We start from the raw sequence: 15,000 nt of genomic DNA, 5'->3' as shown, positions 1-15,000 counted from the left end.
GTGTGCATTCTGTTACTGCATACTGTGTGCAAGACTGTTCCCTCCCCATCAGAACAGTACTGCACACTGTCAATTCACCATCAGCAAAGCAATATCATCACTCCCCACGCCTTGAAAACACTTGATATGTACATGTATGAAATAAACAACTGGTATAATTGTGTGATCAAAACTAAAGGAACTGATGTCTTGATAAAAGTCAAGTAGAGAACAAAGATGTGTGTGTCTGTTTGAAAACAACACTTCAGGATGAACTGCTAATTTAGTAGAGGAATCACATGTTTTATTGGACATGATGATGATGATGATGCTATTTTAGACTGTCTAAGTCATTCACTCCAGAGGTCGATCTTTGTTGTGATGAGATGTTCAACTCTCTGCTGTATGGATCGTTCACTCCAGAGGTCGATCTTTGTTGTGATGAGATGTTCAACTCTCTGCTGTATGGATCGTTCACTCCAGACGTAGATCTTTGTTGTGATGAGATGTTCAACTCTCTGCTGTATCGATCGTTCACTCCAGAGGTAGATCTTTGTTGTGAAGAGATGTTCAACTCTCTGCTGTAAAGGGCCTCAGCTCCTACTCGTGTTTATAAGGCTCCTGTCACGAACGACCGCTTTACCTTCTATTTACTTGATGTGGATGTTACTGGTTGTTTTACTGTGTTATGTAGTGTTTTAACACCACTCTGAACCACACACTGAGTCGCCTGGTTTGTGCTCTGAACAACAGTCATTGTCAAGCTAAACGTAAAAAAAGCACAAACAGACTGTGACTCAGGCTAGAATCTGAGTGCCCGCTACAGAGCAGTCTGTATCTGTAATCTGAGGGCCCACTACAGAGCAGTCTGTATCTGTAATCTGAGGGCCCACTACAGAGCAGTCTGTATCTGTAATCTGAGGGCCCACTACAGAGCAGTCTGTATCTGTAATCTGAGGGCCCACTACAGAGCAGTCTGTATCTGTAATCTGAGGGCACGTTGCAGAGCAGTCTGTATCTGTAATCTGAGGGCACGCTGCAGAGCAGTCTGTATCTGTAATCTGAGGGCACGTTGCAGAGCAGTCTGTATCTGTAATCTGAGGGCACGTTGCAGAGCAGTCTGTATCTGTAATCTGAGGGCCCACTACAGAGCAGTCTGTATCTGTAATCTGAGGGCACGTTGCAGAGCAGTCTGTATCTGTAATCTGAGGGCCCACTACAGAGCAGTCTGTATCTGTAATCTGAGGGCCCACTACAGAGCAGTCTGTATCTGTAAGGGTTGAATCCTAGAATCTGAGGGCACGTTGCAGAGCAGTCTGTATCTGTAATCTGAGGGCCCACTACAGAGCAGTCTGTATCTGTAATCTGAGGGCCCGCTACAGAGCAGTCTGGATCTGTAAGGGTTGAATCCTAGAATCTGTGGGCACGCTACAGAGCAGTCTGTATCTGTAATCTGAGGGGCCCGCTACAGAGCAGTCTGTATCTGTAAGGATTGAATCCTAGAATCTGAGGGCCCGTTGCAGAGCAGTCTGTATCTGTAAGAGTTGACTCCTTTAATCTGAGGGCACGCTACAGAGCAGTCTGTATCTGTAAGAGTTGACTCCTTTAATCTGAGGGCACGCTACAGAGCAGTCTGTATCTGTAAGAGTTGAATCCTAGAATCTGAGGGCACGCTACAGAGCAGTCTGTATCTGTAAGGGTTGAATCCTAGAATCTGAGGGCCCGCTACAGAGCAGTCTGTATCTGTAATCTGAGGGCCCGCTACAGAGCAGTCTGTATCTGTAAGGGTTGAATCCTATAATCTGAGGGCCCGCTACAGAGCAGTCTGTATCTGTAAGGGTTGAATCCTATATTCTGAGGGCACGTTGCAGAGCAGTCTGTATCTGTAAGGGTTGAATCCTATAATCTGAGGGCCCGCTACAGAGCAGTCTGTATCTGTAAGGGTTGAATCCTATAATCTGAGGGCATGCTACAGAGCAGTCTGTATCTGTAAGGGTTGAATCCTAGAATCTGAGGGCCCGCTGCAGAGCAGTCTGTATCTGTAATCTGAGGGGACGCTATAGAGCAGTCTGTATCTGTAATCTGAGGGCACGCTACAGAGCAGTCTGTATCTGTAAGGGTTGAATCCTAGAATCTGAGGGCCCGCTACAGAGCAGTCTGTATCTGTAATCTGAGGGCCCGCTACAGAGCAGTCTGTATCTGTAATCTGAGGGCCCGCTACAGAGCAGTCTGTATCTGTAATCTGAGGGCACGCTACAGAGCAGTCTGTATCTGTAAGGGTTGAATCCTATAATCTGAGGGCCCGCTACAGAGCAGTCTGTATCTGTAAGGGTTGAATCCTATAATCTGAGGGCACGCTACAGAGCAGTCTGTATCTGTAAGGGTTGAATCCTAGAATCTGAGGGCCCGCTACAGAGCAGTCTGTATCTGTAATCTGAGGGGACGCTACAGAGCAGTCTGTATCTGTAAGGGTTGAATCCTAGAATCTGAGGGCACGCTACAGAGCAGTCTGTATCTGTAAGGGTTGAATCCTATATTCTGAGGGCACGCTACAGAGCAGTCTGTATCTGTAAGGGTTGAATCCCGGTCGGTCTCTGTTCTGTTGTCGGATGTCGCTGATGTAATCACATTATCAATATTCACTGAAATAAAAAACTGAAATCACACCAGACCTGTCAACCTGTGAGTTTATTAAAACCATACAGTGATGTGATTACACGACGGTTTCTAGAGAGTAACAAACAGGTCTTTATCTGGGAAGGGTCAGCAACATAACAGCAACATAACAGCAACATAACAGCAACATAACAGCAACATAACAGTAACATAACAGCAACATAACAGCAACATAACAGCAACATAACAGCAACATAACAGTAACATAACAGCAACATAACAGCAACATAACAGTAACATAACAGCAACATAACAGCAACATAACAGCAACATAACAGCAACATAACAGTAACATAACAGCAACATAACAGCAACATAACAGCAACATAACAGCAACATAACAGCAACATAACAGCAACATAACAGTAACATAACAGCAACATAACAGTAACATAACAGTAACATAACAGCAACATAACAGCAACATAACAGCAACATAACAGCAACATAACAGCAACATAACAGCAACATAACAGCAACATAACAGCAACATAACAGCAACATAACAGCAACATAACAGCAATAACAGCAACATAACAGCAACATAACAGCAGCATAACAGCAACATAACAGTAACATAACAGCAACATAACAGCAACATAACAGCAACATAACAGCAACATAACAGCAACATAACAGTAACATAACAGCAACATAACAGCAACATAACAGCAACATAACAGCAACATAACAGTAACATAACAGCAACATAACAGCAACATAACAGCAACATAACAGCAACATAACAGCAACATAACAGCAACATAACAGTAACATAACAGCAACATAACAGCAACATAACAGCAACATAACAGCAACATAACAGCAACATAACAGTAACATAACAGCAACATAACAGCAACATAACAGCAACATAACAGCAACATAACAGTAACATAACAGCAACATAACAGCAACATAACAGCAACATAACAGCAACATAACAGTAACATAACAGCAACATAACAGCAACATAACAGCAACATAACAGCAACATAACAGTAACATAACAGCAACATAACAGCAACATAACAGCAACATAACAGCAACATAACAGCAACATAACAGCAACATAACAGTAACATAACAGCAACATAACAGTAACATAACAGTAACATAACAGCAACATAACAGCAACATAACAGCAACATAACAGCAACATAACAGTAACATAACAGCAACATAACAGCAACATAACAGTAACATAACAGCAACATAACAGCAACATAACAGCAACATAACAGCAACATAACAGCAACATAACAGCAACATAACAGTAACATAACAGCAACATAACAGCAACATAACCTGAACTCACATCACACATATGATATAACACTTGTCAACAAAACCTTTCAGGTCATTGATATAACACAATATTGGCTAACTTTACTTATACTTAACAATATATACTTATACTTATACTTATACTTATACTTAACAATATATTGGTTGATTTGATTTGGTTGGTTGATTCATTCATTTGCACACAATATATCCACACATTCTACTGTATATCAGTCCTGCACTAAATACTATACTTTCTCTGTAACCCACAGACTATAATCAACAACATCATTATCTATATACTACTAACAACATCATAACAATAATCTACATCATAATCAATATCATAACATTTATAATCAATAACATCATTATCTACAGTGCCTTGCAAAAGTATTCGGCCCCCTTGAACTTTGCGACCTTTTGCCAAATTTCAGGCTTCAAACATAAAGATATAAAACTGTATTTTTTTGTGAAGAATCAACAACAAGTGGGACACAATCATGAAGTGGAACGACATTTATTGGATATTTCAAACTTTTTTTAACAAATCAAAAACTGAAAAATTGGGCGTGCAAAATTATTCAGCCCCCTTAAATTAATACTTTGTAGCGCCACCTTTTGCTGAGATTACAGCTGTAAGTCGCTTGGGGTATGTCTCTATCAGTTTTGCACATCGAGAGACTGAAATTTTTTCCCATTCCTCCTTGCAAAACAGCTCGAGCTCAGTGAGGTTGGATGGAGAGCATTTGTGAACAGCAGTTTTCAGTTCTTTCCACAGATTCTCGATTGGATTCAGGTCTGGACTTTGACTTGGCCATTCTAACACCTGGATATGTTTATTTTTGAACCATTCCATTGTAGATTTTGCTTTATGTTTTGGATCATTGTCTTGTTGGAAGACAAATCTCTGTCCCAGTCTCAGGTCTTTTGCAGACTCCATCAGGTTTTCTTCCAGAATGGTCCTGTATTTGGCTCCATCCATCTTCCCATCAATTTTAACCATCTTCCCTGTCCCTGCTGAAGAAAAGCAGGCCCAAACCATGATGCTGCCACCACCATGTTTGACAGTGGGGATGGTGTGTTCAGGGTGATGAGCTGTGTTGCTTTTACGCCAAACATAACGTTTTGCATTGTTGCCAAAAAGTTCAATTTTGGTTTCATCTGACCAGAGCACCTTCTTCCACATGTTTGGTGTGTCTCCCAGGTGGCTTGCGGCAAACTTTAAACAACACTTTTTATGGATATCTTTAAGAAATGGCTTTCTTCTTGCCACTCTTCCATAAAGGCCAGATTTGTGCAATGCACGACTGATTGTTGTCCTATGGACAGAGTCTCCCACCTCAGCTGTAGATCTCTGCAGTTCATCCAGAGTGATCATGGGCCTCTTGGCTGCATCTCTGATCAGTCTTCTCCTTGTATGAGCTGAAAGTTTAGAGGGACGGCCAGGTCTTGGTAGATTTGCAGTGGTCTGATACTCCTTCCATTTCAATATTATCGCTTGCACAGTGCTCCTTGGGATGTTTAAAGCTTGGGAAATCTTTTTGTATCCAAATCCGGCTTTAAACATCTTCACAACAGTATCTCGGACCTGCCTGGTGTGTTCCTTGTTCTTACTTAATACTTTCGCAAGGCACTGTATATAGTGTATGAAGGGGTGTCCTCATACTGCTGCAATTTTTCAGTTTTTGATTTGTTAAAAAGTTTGAAATATCCAATAAATGTCGTTCCACTTCATGATTGTGTCCCACTTGTTGTTGATTCTTCATAAAAAATACAGTTTTATATCTTTAGGTCGCAAAGTTCAAGGGGGCCGAATACTTTCGCAAGGCACTGTATATACTACTAACAACATCATAACAATAATCTACGTCATAATCAATATCATAACATTTATAATCAATAACATCATTATCTATATACTACTAACAACATCATAACAATAATCTACATAATCAATATCATAACATTTATAATCAATAACATCTTGATCTATATACTACTAACAATACCATAACAATAATCTACATCATAATCAATATCATAACATTTACAATCAATAACATAATGATAACGGCTAACAGTAACGTTAGCTAGGTGGCTAACGATAACATTAGCTAGGTGGCTAACGTTGGCTAGATGGCTAACGGTAACGTTAGCTAGGTGGCTAACGGTAACATTAGCTAGGTGGCTATATGGCTAACGGTAACATTAGCTAGGTGGCTAGGTGGCTAACGGTAACGTTAGCTAGGTGGCTAACGGTAACATTAGCTAGGTGGCTAGGTGGCTAACGTTAGCTAGGTGGCTAGGTGGCTAATGGTAACGTTAGCTAGGTGGCTAACGGTAACATTAGCTAGGCTAGGGTTTAGAGTTAAAGTTTTAAGGTTAAGGTTAGGGGTAGGGTTAGGAGTTACAATGTCTTCAGACATTATTCACACCCATTAATTATTTCATTTTGTTGTTTTACTGCCTGAAATTAAAATGGATTAAATTGAGATTTTGAGTCACTGGTCTACACACAATACCCCATAATATCAAAGATACATTTTGTTTTTAGATATTTAAAAAATTAGTAAAACATTTAAAAGCTGAAATATCTTGCGCCAATAAGTCAATAACCCCTTTGTTATGGCAAGCCTAAATAAGTTCAGGAGTAAAAATGTGCTTAACAAGTCACATTATAAGTTGCATGGACTCACTCTGTGTTCAGTAATAGTGGTTAACATGATTTTTGATGACTACTCCATCCTTGTACCACACACATACAACTATCTGTAAGGACCCTCAATCAAGTAGTGAATTTCAACCACAGATTCAAGCACAAAGACCAGGGAGGTTTTTTTCAATCCCTAGACAGTAACAAGAACACCTATTACTAGATGTATAAAAAAATGCAAATTAGCAGATGCTGAATATTGCTTTGAGCATGGTGAAGTTATTAATTAGGTGAGGTGGTTGCCATTTTACAGTTTAAAGAATTGGCAGCAGTAATCTTCTCTGATTGACTGAGAGATTCAAGGCACTCCCACATCATGTGAAGGAATGTGCCTACCTAATTTAGGGGACACAGTGAACAGCTCAGGGTAGGGGCCAATTTCATCATAAAACGTTGCCTTGGTGTTAAGTACAGTCTGTGAACGAATTTAAAATGTATAAATTGATGATCTGGATAATGGAAGATCATATTTCTCCATATTCTGTTCCAGTTAAAGGGTGGTTCAGATTCACTTAGATCTGTGGACCGTACTTTAATGGCTAGCTCAGAATATGAGCTTTCCAAGAGTTGTTTATATTTTATAGAGACCAGTCCTTTCAGGAGCACAGATGATTTATTTATAAATCCCATCATTGAGATGTTTAGGTAGTTGGGTTTCCAAAGAGACGTCGTAGGCCAGAACTGCTGACCTATGTTGTTTACATAGAAAGAAGTGTGTCAATACTTTCTGAAGGCACCGTAGGTTAAAGGGGAAGGGTTAGCTAACATGCTAAGTAGTAAAAAAGTAGTAAAAAAGGCAGTAAGTAGTTGCAAAGTAGCTAATTAGCTCAAATGCTAACATGCTAAGTAGTTGCAAAGTAGCTAATTTGCTCAAATGCTAACATGCTAAGTAGTTTTCAAAGTAGCAAAAATTTGTTAAAATGCTAAAGTTCTCACGCCCTGGTCTTAGTATTTTGTGTTTTCTATAATTATTTGGTCAGGCCAGGGTGTGACATGGGTTTATTTTGTGTTGTGTTTATGTATGGGTTTTTTTTCGTAGGTTTTGGGATTGTGGCTAGTAGGGGTGTCTAGCATAGTCTATGACTGCGTGAGGCGGTTCTCAATCAGAGTCAGGTGATTCTCGTTGTCTCTGATTGGGAACCATATTTAGGTAGCCTGGGTTTCACTGTGTGTTTTGTGGGTGATTGTTCCTGTCTCTGTGTTAGTTGTCACCAGACAGGCTGTATTAGGTTTTCACATTTTCCGTTTGTTGTTTTTGTATTGTTCATATTTAATTTCATTAAACATGTATCGAACTAACCACGCTGCATTTTGGTCCGACTCTCCTTCGACGGAAGAAAGCCGTAACAAAAGTTGTTGATTAGATAGTAGTAGTTGCAAAGTAGCTAATTAGCTCAAATGCTAACATGCTAAGTAGTTGCAAAGTAGCTAATTAGCTCAAATGCTAACATGCTAAGTAGTTGCAAAGTAGCTAATTTGCTCAAATGCTAACATGCTAAGTAGTTGCAAAGTATCTAAAAAGTAGTAAAAGTTAGTTCAAATGCTAAAGTTGTTCAGATTCGAACACACAACCTTTGGGTGACTAGATGTTTGCGTTACGCTTACCCGACCAACCACCCTGCTTTAGGCGTTTGCCTTAAGTAACCTGCTGTGTTATGCAGCCATACCAAATGTAGCGCATCGTAGAACGGCGCTGAAATGCCTCCATTTTACAAGCTCCTGACCAATTGTAATATTTTAGCGTTTCTCTGCACTGATATTTACTTTCTTTTTGTAGATTATATTTCCGCCATCGTTTCCTGTGACCTCAAAAATAGCTTCTGGACATCAGAACAGACCACTAACCTTGTTTTTGGTTGAACATTTCTACTTCAACGAAGGACCAACTGCTCCTTCCCGGACCAGGCCCAAATCTCCGAAATAGATGGCGTTATAGAGGCCGGCGTGCGGGATACCTGACGAGACTACATCGGAGAGTGGATAAACTGCCTCTACCGTCCATTCTATTGGCCAACGTACAATCACTGGAGAGGGAAAAAAAGGGAACAAGCTCTGTTTCCAGATGATCCAATCAACGTGTTCTGGAGAACTGTCATATCCTGTGTTTCTCAGAGTCGTGGCTGAACATGAACAAGGACATCGTTAACCTGTTGCGACGAGCAATCCCGTATCCGGGATCGTAATTATAGCCTCAAGCTCATTACCATAATGCGACGTTAACTATTCATGAAAATCACAAATGAAATGAAATAAATATATTGGCTCTCAAGCTTAGCCCTTTGTTAACAACACTGTCATCTCAGATTTTCAAAGTATGCTTTTCAACCATAGCAAAACAAGCATTTGTGTAAGAGTATTAATAGCTAGCATAGCATTAAGCCTAGCATTCAGCAGGCAACATTTTCACAAAAACAAGAAAAGCATTCAAATAAAATCATTTACCTTTGAAGAACTTCAGATGTTTTCAATGAGGAGACTCTCAGTTAGATAGCAAATGTTCAGTTTTTCCAAAAGATTATTTGTGTAGGAGAAATCGCTCCGTTTTGTTCATCACGTTTGGCTGAAAATTCAGTCATCAAAACGCAAACTTTTTCCAAATTAACTCCATAATATCGACAGAAACATGGCAAATGTTTTTAGAATCAATCCTCAATGTGTTTTTCACATATCTATTCGATGATAAGTCATTCGTGGCAGTTTTGTTTCTCCACTGAATAAAATGGGAAAATACATGCAGCTGGAGATTACGCACCAATTTCGACGGAGGACACCAGGCGGACACCTGGTAAATGTAGTCTCTTATGGTCAATCTTCCAATGATATGCCTACAAATACGTCACAATGCTGCAGACACCTTGGGGAAACGACAGAAAGTGTAGGCTTGTTCCTGGCGCATTCACAGCCATATAAGGAGACATTGGAACACAGCGCCTCAAAAATCTGGCTCACTTCCTGTTTGAAGTTTCATCTTGGTTTCACCTGTAGCATTAGTTCTGTGGCACTCACAGACAATATCTTTGCAGTTTTGGAAACGTCAGAGTGTTTTCTTTCCAAAGCTGTCAATTATATGCATAGTCGAGCATCTTTTCGTGACAAAATATCTTGTTTAAAATGGGAATGTTTTTTATCCATAAATCAAAAGAGCGCCCCCTATATCGAAGAAGTTAACATCTAGCTGGTTTGTCTATGCTACGGCAAGATCGTACTGCAGCGTTGGGTAAGATTCGTTGGGGAGGTGTGTGTCTTTGGTGCGCGATCGCTAATGTAAGGAAGTCTGTAGGTTCTGTTCACCTGAGGTAGAATACCTCCTAATAAGCTGTAGTTCACACTATTTTACCAAGAGAGTTTTCATCTATATTCTACGTAGCTGTCTATTGACCACCACAAACCGATGGTACGTAGACCGCACTCAACGTGCTGCATAAGGCCACAAACAAGAAAATACTCATCCTAGTGACCGGGGATTTTAATGCAGGAAAACTGAAATCAGATTCAGCTCATTTCTACCAGCATGTCAGCTGTTCAAAACAACTCTGGACCACCTTTTTTTTTTACCACACACAGAAACACATACAAAGTTCTCCCCCATAACGATATCCTCCTGATTCCTGCTGACAAGCAAAACCTCAAACAGGAAGTACCAGTGACGTGCTCCATATGGAAGTGGACCGATGAAGCGGATTCTAACCTACAGGACTGGTTTTGCTAGCACATGTTCCGGGATTCATCTGATGGCATTGAGGAGTACACCACATCAGTCACAGGCGTCATTAATAAGTGCTTGGCATCCGCCCGCAAGGCGCTACAGATGGTGATGCTTAAGGCCCAGAAAATCAATGGAGCCGAGCTCCCGTCCATCCAGGACCTCTATACCAGGCGGTGTCAGAGGAAAGGCCCTAAACATTGTCAAAGACTCCAGCTGCCCAAGTCATAAACTGTTCTCTTTGCTACCGCACGGCAAGCAGAACCAATGCACCAAGTCTTGAACCAACAGGACACTGAACAGCTTCCCAAAGGCATGAGACCACTAAAAAGTTAGTTAAATAGTTAACCCAATAACTACATGGACTATCTGCGTTGACCCATTTTTGCACAAAGTCAATTGACTCTCACATACCCTGCTGTTACTATTATCTATCCTTTACCCCTACCTACAGTATACTGCTGTTACTGTCTATTATCTATCCTTTACCCCTACCTACAGTATACTGCTGTTACTGTCTATTATCTATCCTTTACCCCTACCTACAGTATACTGCTGTTACTGTCTATTATCTATCCTTTACCCCTACCTACAGTATACTGCTGTTACTGTCTATTATCTATCCTTTACCCCCTACCTACAGTATACTGCTGTTACTGTCTATTATCTATCCTTTACCCCTACCTACAGTATACTGCTGTTACTGTCTATATCTATCCTTTATCCCTACCTACAGTATACTGCTGTTACTGTCTATTATCTATCCTTTACCTACAGTATCTATACTGTTGTTACTGTCTATTATCTATCCTTTACCCCTACCTACAGTATACTGCTGTTACTGTCTATTATCTATCCTTTACCCCTACCTACAGTATACTGCTGTTACTGTCTATTATCTATCCTTTACCCCTACCTACAGTATACTGTGTATAGAGCTGTTACTGTCCCCTATTGACTCAGTATCCTTTGTACCCATATTATTACCTACCCCTACAGTACTGGTACTGCCATGTTATTACTGTCTATTATCTATCCCTGTGTATATAGCCATGTTATTACCCTACCTACAGTATACTGCTGTTACTGTCTATTGATCTATCCTTTACCCCCTACCCTACAGTATACTGCTGTTACTGTCTATTATCTATCCTTTACCCCTACCTACAGTATACCTGCTGTTACTGTCTATTATCTATCCTTTACCCCTGGACATACCTACAGTATATGAACATATCAACCCCTCCATGTTATTACCTCCCCTGTACATCCACTCCCTGGTACCCTGTGTACATCGACTCAGTACTGGTACCCTGTGTATATAGCCATGTTATTACCTAGTACCCTGTATATGACTGGACATTGACTCAGTACTGGTAGTACCCTGTGTTATTACCTAGTATATAGCGATGTTATTACCTAGTACCCCTGGACATTGACTCAGTACTGGTACCCTGTGTATATAGCCATGTTATTACCTAGTACCCCTGTATATGACTCAGTACTGGTACCCTGTGTATATAGCCATGTTATTACCTAGTACCCCTGTATGACATTGACTCAGTACTGGTACCCTGTGTATATAGCCATGTTATTACCTAGTACCCCTGTATATAGCCATGTTATTACCTAGTACCCTGTTATATAGCCATGTTATTACCTAGTACCCCTGTATATAGCCATGTTATTACCTAGTACCCCCCCTGTATATAGCCATGTTACCTTACCCTGTGTATATAGTACCCCCTGGACATTGACTCAGTACTGGTACCCTGTGTATATAGCCATGTTATTACCTAGTACCCTGTATATAGCCATGTTATTACCTAGTACCCCTGTATATAGCCATGTTATTACCTAGTACCCCTGTATATAGCCATGTTATTACCTAGTACCCTGTTATTATAGCCATTATTACCTAGTACCCCTGTATTACCTAGTACCCTGTTATATATAGCCATGTTATTACCTAGTACCCCTGTATATAGCCATGTTATTACCTAGTACCCCTGTATATTGACTCAGTACTGGTACCCTGTGTATATAGCCATGTTATTACCTAGTACCCCTGTATATAGCCATGTTATTACCTAGTACCCCTGGACATTGACTCAGTACTGGTACCCTGTGTATATAGCCCTGTATGTTATTACCTAGTACCCCTGTATATAGCCATGTTATTACCTAGTACCCCTGTATATAGCCATGTTATTACCTAGTACCCCTGTATATAGCCATGTTATTACCTAGTACCCCCATGTATACCTAGCCCTGTATATGTTACTGGTACCCTGTGTATATAGCCATGTTACCTGGTACCCCTGTATATAGCCATGTTATTACCTAGTACCCCTGTATATAGCCATGTTATTACCTAGTACCCTGTATATAGCCATGTTATTACCTAGTACCCCTGTATATAGCCATGTTATTACCTAGTACCCCTGTATATAGCCATGTTATTGTTACGCATTGTGGATTTATTTAGTCTATTTTTCTTTATTTTCTTTCTCTCTACATTGTTGGGAAGAACAGTCAACATTTCACCCTTAGTCTGTTTATGAAGCATGTGACAAATAACATTTGATTTGATTAGGCAGGGTAGCCTAGTGGTTAGAGCATTGGACTAGTAACCGAAAGGTTGCAAGTTCAAATCACCGAGCTGACAAGTGTCACACCCTGGTCTTAGTATTTTGTGTTTTCTTTCTTATTTTGGTCAGGCCAGGGTGTGACATGGGTTATTCATGTGGTGTGTTTTGTCTTGGGGTTTTGGTAGGTTATGGGATTGTGGTATAGTAGAGTAGTCTAGGAAAGTCTATGGTTGCCTGGAGTGGTTCTCAATCAGAGGCAGGTGTTTATCGTTGTCTCTGATTGGGAACCATATTTAGCAGCCATATTCTTTGAGTGTTTCGTGGGTGATTGTTCCTGTCTCCGTGTTTGTTTGCACCTGATAGGGCTGTTTAGGTTTTTTCACGGTACGTTTAGTGTTCTGTATTGTTCGTTATTATCTTTATTAAAGATGTATCGAAATAACCACGCTGCAGTTTGGTCCTCCTCTCCTTCATCGGAAGAATACCTTAACAACAAGGTACGAAATGTCGTTCTGCCCCTGAACAAGGCAGTTAACCCACTGTTCCTAGGCCGTCGTTGAAAATAAGAATTTGTTCTTACCTGACTTGCCTAGTTAAATAAAGGTAAACAAGAGGAGAGGAGAGAAGAAGAGGAGACAAGAAGGAGAGAGGGGAGGAGAGAGAAGGATGAAAGAATAAGAGGAGAGGGTAGGGGAGAAGGTGAGAGGGGGTAAGGAAGAGAGACTATCCTGTTGTCTAGTCACTTTACCCCTACCTCTCCATGTTTCAGAGAGTCTAAGCCTTCAGGAATGGGGTCCTAACACTGTAGTTTATATCCCCAACAGCTCAAACACTAGAGCCACAGTCACAGGAAGAAAATATGCCACATTGGCTTCAGAAACAGATAGAAACCACTCTGTTTGTACAGCTAACTTCTGTTTTCTCTTCTCCATCTCTCCTCTTCTTCTCTCCTCTCCCGTATCTCCTCCACACCTTCTCTCCTCTTCCATCTCTCTCTGATCCCCCTCCCCTCTCTCTGTCCACTCTGTTCAGTACAGCTAACTTCTGTTTTCTCTTCTCCATCTCTCTCTGATCCCCCTCCCTCTCCTCTGTCCCACTCTGTTCAGTACAGCTAACTTCTGTTTTCTCTTCTCTCATCTCTCTCTGATCCCCCATCTCTCTCCTCTCTCTGTACCACTCTGTTCAGTACAGCTAACTTCTGTTTTCTCTTCTCCATCTCTCTCTGATCCCCCTCCTCTCTCTGTACCACTCTGTTCAGTACAGCTAATCTTCTGTTTTCTCTCTGTACCACTCTTCCATCTCTCTCTCCATCTCTCTGATCCCCCCCCTCTCTCTGTCCCACTCTGTTCAGTACAGCTAACTTCTGTTTTCTCTTCTCCATCTCTCCTCTGATCCCCCTCCTCTCTCTGTACCACTCTGTTCCAGTACAGCTAACTTCTGTTTTCTCTTCTCCATCTCTCTCTTCCATCTCTCTCTGATCCCCCTCCTCTCTCTCTGTACCACTCTGTTCAGTACAGCTAACTTCTGTTTTCTCTTCTCCATCTCTCCTCTTCCATCTCTCTGATCCCCCCTCCTCTCTCTGTACCACTCTGTTCAGTACAGCTAACCTGTTTTCTCTTCTCCATCTCTCCTCTTCCATCTCTCTCTCTGATCCCCCCCTCTCCTGTACCACTCTGTTCTACAGCTAACCATCTCTCTCTGATCCCCCTCCTCTCTCTGTACCACTCTGTTCAGTACAGCTAACTTCTGTTTTCTCTTCTCCATCTCTCTCTTCCTCATCCCCCCTCCTCTCTCTGTACCTCTCTGTTCAGTACAGCTAACCTGTTTTCTCTCCTCTTCCATCTCTCTCTGATCCCCCCCTCCTCTCTCTGTACCACTCTGTTCAGTACAGCTAACTTCTGTTTTCTCTTCTCCATCTCTCTCTGATCCCCCCCTCTCTCTGTCCCACTCTGTTCAGTACAGCTAACTTCTGTTTCTCTCCTCTTCCATCTCTCTGATCCCCCTCCTTCTCTGTCCCACTCTGTTCAGTACAGCTAACTTCTGTTTTC

This window comes from Oncorhynchus tshawytscha, unplaced genomic scaffold (genome assembly GCF_018296145.1).
Source record: "Oncorhynchus tshawytscha isolate Ot180627B unplaced genomic scaffold, Otsh_v2.0 Un_contig_1839_pilon_pilon, whole genome shotgun sequence".
Lineage (NCBI taxonomy): Eukaryota > Metazoa > Chordata > Actinopteri > Salmoniformes > Salmonidae > Oncorhynchus > Oncorhynchus tshawytscha.
The sequence above is the reverse complement of the archived record's forward strand: the minus strand, read 5'-3'. Positions refer to the sequence as shown.